The sequence below is a fragment of the Camelina sativa genome, chromosome 10 (assembly GCF_000633955.1).
Source record: "Camelina sativa cultivar DH55 chromosome 10, Cs, whole genome shotgun sequence".
Lineage (NCBI taxonomy): Eukaryota > Viridiplantae > Streptophyta > Magnoliopsida > Brassicales > Brassicaceae > Camelina > Camelina sativa.
Window position 1 is genome coordinate 17726923 of NC_025694.1, and position 6572 is coordinate 17733494.

Genomic DNA, 6572 nt, shown 5'->3' on the forward strand with positions numbered 1-6572 from the left:
GCTAGGTCCAGAAAATTTCTCAGGAAATTACAAAATATTAAATCAANAGTGAATGATCCAGGATCTTTGAGCTTCTTGGGTACAATCTTATTTTGAATGATTGCACTGCATTCGAGACTCAGTACCACCATGCCTTGAACTTCTTGTGACCTCTCCATCACTAAGTCCTTGAGGAATTTCTAGTAGTGAGGAACAAGTGCGAATGCATCCATCAATGGCATTATCAACTCAATCTCCTTCACTTGTTTTTCGAACAAGGCCTTTTACTTCTCGGTAAGCTGCTTTTTAAACCTCACTGGAAATAGTAGAGGAGGCTTGTATGGTGGAGGGATGAACCTCGCATGTTTGTCATCAGAAACAACATGTTCCTTAACTGCTTCAGGTTCGGACTGCTTCAATGGCTCGATCGGATCTTTGACTGTTTCGACTGGATCCTTCATCTGAACTTCCTCTTGAACAAAATCCTCCCCAGCTAATTCCTCACTGTCCTCTGTGATTCTGGTACTCCTTGCCTGGGAGGCAATGTTTTCCCACTTCTCAGCGTAACTGCGTTTGCAAACTCCTTGGGATTTTGAACAGCCTTCCCTGGGAATTGGCCAGGCTTTAGTGCGGAAGTAGAAGCGGATTGGCCCTCCATATACCTTATCTTCGAATTCAGAGCTTCAAATTTGACGTTCAGATCATTGTATGAACATTCCATCCTCTGACTAAGGTCAGCAAACTTCTTAGCAGTTTCCATAGATCCGCTAGCTTGACCCTGAAGAAGTTGTTGCATCATTTGCTTCATTTCTTGATCTAGGGCTGGAGTAGACTGAACTGGTTGAGGGCGGAATCCTGGCGATGGTCCTAAGAGAGCTTGGTAACCTTGCTGGAATTGTTGTTTGGGTATGAATCCCTGATTGTAAGGCAAAAAAGGTTTTTGTTGAGCTTGTTGGTGCAACTGAGGAGGGTACACCTGATCCTGTGGATTTGCAACGTTGGTGCTCCGGTAAGACAAATTGGGGTTCGTCTTATAAGGGTTGTAGCCCTTGTTGTACCCCTGATTCTAGACGTAGTTGATCTCTGATATGCTCAAATTAAACCCTAGAGATACTCTCTCAAATTAAGAGGTCACTATAGTACTTAGGGGTCGAATTCCACAAGGACTCAAGTCTACACAATAAATTATAGAGTTTTATGACTACGCTAAACAGAATAATTGGAATTAAATAAACAATGCAAAATATTAATTAAAAGCTGTGTAAATTCAGATGATCAAAAAGCTAGGTCCAGAAAATTTCTCAGGAAATTACAAAATATTAAATCAATTAATAAATTAGGATTCAAGCAATTAAAATCAGATCTAGAACTCTAAACACTTTTGTAAAATAAATCAGTTCTCACTGCAAAAATTATCTAAATTTAAAATCAGAAAATCCAAATCTCTTTGCAAAATTCTAGGTTAAAAATCAGCTTTAACAACAGGTTTATATTGTTCATAAAATTACTAAATCAAATCTCTTTGCAAAAAGTAATTTTGCTCATCAAGAGGTTTTATCAGGAAATCAATTCTATTCTCATATCAATTTATTTACCTAAGATAATAATTCTAGATGGCCAATCAAGGATTAATTATGAAGAACAACCTATGATTAAGATCTAGTATGATAATGAATCCTAAATAAACAGATCTATTAAATCATAAAAACCTTGTGAAAAATCCTGAACCTAACAAGCAAACTACCCAGACATATTCAATGAAGAACAAAACATAATTCTGAATAATAAGCAATTGATATTAAAAGAGTTAAGAGGGAGTTTATGAATTCTTCTCTCAAAAAAGTTCAGATCTCTCTCCCAAAAGCTCTAAAAATCCCACAGGGTTGCAGAAAATAAAACTTGCTAGAATAAAACTTATGGGTTTACAAAACCTAAAAACACTATATCTATGTCATAAAACACGTCACGGACTTGTGTTGCAATTTGGGAAAACTTTGGGTAAAACTGTAAAACTTCCAATTTTCTTGTTCTCTCTTAGACAAACAGAGGTGTCGATCGATGCTATGGCAGTGTCGATCGACACCATCACTCTGAATCGTATCCAACTTCTCTTCCTTGATGAATTGCTCCAAAATCTCTTAAATTTCTCCGTTTTGCTCCTTTCATACCAAAATCCTATAAAACCTGTAAAGACTCTCAAAGAACATAAAAACACATCAAAAGACTCTAAAAGACTCCTTATACCATGGTTAAAGACCACAAAAACCATGATATCAACTCCCCCAGACTTAGCCTTTGCTTGCCCTCAAGCAAAACAGAAACTTAGACCTGTGAAAGAGGTTTGAAAACACAAAAACTCATTTTCTCTCTAAGGTAATGTCATGATCATTCAAACCATAATCCATATGCTTAGCAGACAAATCCGAATCGAACCACCATGTACTTCTCCGTTGACATTTGTAGCATCCCAAATTCCACTACTTCCTCCTATAAGCCCTCATCAGTGGGTCTCATCTATTTGATCAATGTCAAGAACCTTCTAGACTCATTCACGTACTATACCATAACAAGCAAGATATATCTCTTTACAACATGTGGTATTCTTCCTCTCCCCCATACTTATTCTATTCTTATCCTCCTTTGAGGTTTGCTTAACTGTTTTTTTTACTGACTTCCTTTTTTTTAAACCAAAGGTGTAGGCGAATAATGGGGTCATCGGTAATTTACCTACCCCTCGCTTCCAAGCTTTGTGTGATCATTTGACTCAAGAGTAGAATAATGAGGTCACATGTAATTTACCTACCTCTCTAAACTGATCAAAAATCATCTCATCTTTTATTCTCTTTTTTTTAAAAAAAAAAACAAAGCTCTCAAGAATAATCTCTTCAACTTAAATAAGGGAGAGGAGTATCATTTTCTTTTGAAGATCTTACTTGTCAGGCATGAACAAGGAGTCAAGCTCTATGAACATCAATCTCCTTGATGAGTTAAAAAGAAAAGTACAGAAATTACTTCAGGCTTTTATGGATTCAGTTGGAAATTTAGATGTCTCTGGTTTACTGGTCAGCCATTGGATTTTTCATTAGTAAGATTAGAGGATTCAATCTGCAACATTATCAACCAAGTCAGTACACCTAAAAAGAAAAATCATAGGTCCCAACACAATTTTAAAAAATTTGACTCAATAAAAACAAAAATCGGTTTTGACAAACTAAAAACAAAAACTCTGTTAGTAGTTAGTACTAACCTCCCCCAGACTTAAACAACACTGTCCCCAGTGTTTTCAAGTAAGAGGAAGGCAAAAAGAAGCAAAAACGTATTGAAAATTGTAATGAAAAGATGAACTGTTCTCGGGTTACCTTGGGGTGTCGACCAACACCATTTCAGTGTTGATCGACACTCATCACGAATGGTGTTTTGGCCGTTACTCCTTGTTAGTTGCAGTTAGTTGTGTTGATGGATCAATCCTTGGATGATTATTCTGTTAATAAGCACTCAAACACAAGTTAAAAGCAACATGATAGATAGACAATTCATAATTTCAAACAAATTTCAAACAAATTTCAAACAAAAACTGACTCAAGGCAAAAAGAAAAATGACTCAAAAGGAAAAGAAAAACCTAGAAGTGGGTTGCCTCCCACTAAGCGCTTGTTTTCGGTCATTAGCTTGACTGTGATGAAGCTCAGGCACCGGGTGGAGCAGAACGTGGCAATGCATGCTTTCGAGAGAATGTCCTCTTCATCCAAGGTGGTGTATAAGCTTTAGGTTCATGAGGCCTACCAAGGACATGAGGAGCAGGACCAGGGTGGGATTTAGGGATGTGTTTGCTTCTTTTATGTCCTGTAAAATCATCAACAGAAGAAACAAGCGCTCTACGATAATCTCGTGGCTTGGTTAACTATGAAATAGTTTTTGTACCTTTGAAGGTCTTATTGATGATATGAGGGGGATTAGGTGCAGATGATGTGTACCTTGGCCTTACGTGAGAACTCTGGAGTGTGGAGTGGGGAGGTTTCTGTTTGGGAACAGTTTTCTGACTTGGAGGATCAGTTTTGGACAAGTGCAGGCTCGGCTGTGGAGGGGTGTCGACCGACACTGATGGAGCATCGATCGATGCTAAGCCTGCAACTCGAGTAGCAGAAACTTTTTCAATAGAAAAAGTCTGTCCATCAATAGTAGGAGCTCTCCTCAGCTTATCCATCTCAAATTTCATACTGAAACCTCCCACATTCAGTGTTATGTGTCCCCTCTGCACATCTATGATGGCACCAGTTGTAGCCAAGAAAGATCTGCCTAAGATGAGAGGATCTTTAGGTTATTTATCATACTTCAGTACCACAAAGTCAGTGGGAATCATAAAGTTTCCAATCTTAATTGGAATATCCTCTAAGACACCTTCACGAATTCTTCGGGATCGATCAGCCAAGATAAGAGAAATCTTAGTTGGCTTGAATTATGTCATCCCAAGTCTCACAGCAACAGAATGTGGTATCAGATTAATACTAGAACCAATATCACAAAATGAGTGTGCAAACCTTCCTGTTGAGATTGAGCAATCAAATACAAATCTTCCAGGATCTGATAACTTCTTAGCAGTCTTACACTGAATTGTTGCACTCACTCTCTCAGAGACTACCACTTCTTGTTTCCTCTCTTTCCTCCTTGTAATAGGCTGGTTTAATAGAACTGCACTGACATCTTTTGAAAGTAGTGCTCCTTCCTCAGGGTCCAAACCATTGGATACTATTCTCTTCACATACCGCTTAAGAGGTGGTGAAAGCTTAACTGCATCAATCAAAGGCATCTCAATCATCACCTTGTCCATCATTGCCTTGCATCTAGCTTCCTCCATCTCCTGCTTGGATTTTCTTGGCTTAGGAAAAGGAATCTTAGATTCGTACACCCTCTCAGCAGCTGCTGGAACCGGAGATTTTGCAACTTTGGGTTCTGTCTGAGAGGGGTGTCGACCGACACCCATGTGGTGTCGACTGACACCCATGTGGTGTCGATCGACACCATCGTCTAAAGTCAAAAAATTGGCTGATTGCTCTCCCAATTCTGCAGAAGCAATTTCACCATCATCTTCATCTCTCACTGATATGGCATTGCAAGCATGCTTGGGGTTTGATTCAGTTTTTCCAGGAAGAAAACCCTCTTGCCTTTTAACAGACCCAGCAGTCTGCGCAACCTGATTCTCCAGCTTCTTAACATGAATATTCATTGCATCAATCCTCCCAGTAAGCTCATTGTAGACATTGTCAATCTTCTCATTGAATGTCACTGTCATATTTTCCTGTCCCTGAAGAAGCTGCTCAAGCATGGCCTCAAGTCTACTCTCAGAAGGAGTTTGTGGAGGTGGAGACTGATAGGAAGAGTTCCCATAAGTGGTTGTGAAGTTGTTCCCTTGTTGCTGCTTCTGAAAATCAGGCTTATGAGTATAGCCCAAAGAGTTCCCACTCTAAGGCTTGTTGCTTTGCTGATTACCGAATCTCTGACCCTGATTTCCATAGACAAAGTTGACATCTGCTTCTTCATTCCCTGTCTCAACTTCAGCAGCAAAGTGAACTGATTTCTTACCCACAAGAAGATTATGCACTGAATCTAGCTTAGCATTGACTGAAGCTAGCTTGTTTGAATCAAATCCTCCATGTAATCTCTTTCTTTCAGCATCAGCTCTCTTAGTACTATTGCTGGAGGCCAAATTCTCAATCAAAGCTTCAGCATATTCAGGATATCTTGTCTTGAAATTTCCATGGCTTGCAGCATCAAAAGCTAACTGATACTCCCAGTCACATCCTCTGAAGAAGATACTCAGCAATTGAACTCTTGAGAAACCATGGTGTGGACAATCCCTTTGATAAGCCTTGAATCTCACTCAAGCTGTCTTGAAAGCTTCATCTGGTCTTTGCATGAAAGAGGACAGCTTAACTCTCAACTCATCTGACATTGCATCATCATAAAAGTAGTTGAGGAAGGCCACCTTGACGTCATGCCAATTTGTCAATGACCCAGCTGGTAACTGCTTTAACCACTGAGATACTTCTCCGGCAAGTGAGTAAGGGAAGAGCTTGCAGAAGATGTAATCCTAAGTCACTCGATTAGCCTTGATACTAGTCACCAGATCCTCAAAATGCTCAATGTGGTCCAAAGGCTTCTCATTGGGCAGGTTAGAGAAAGGTCTCTGCCCTACTAGTTGAAAATATGCAGGTTGATAAACAGGTTTTCACCCAGGGTATCAATCCCCTATGCAGTTGTAGTACAAAGGGTTATCAATCCAAATTGTTGTGTATTGCTAGCAGGAAGGATATGATCAGAACAATGCTAGTCAAGCCAAGCAATTAGGGTTTTGGTTCTAACGATTCCTAAAATAAACAAAGTAAAATTATATAAACAAGTAAACCACACGACCTAAGCACTCTATGCAAGCAATCGAGTACATGATCGAGTGGGGTGATAAAGTATGCAAGTGAGATATGAACAGCTCGAGGTATTACTCGATACAGGTTATCGTGTACCTGATCGGGTAAGTAGTCGAGTAAGTGAAAGAAATGCAAATAAATAAAATACAAAAGTTCCTAAGGATGGGGGAAAT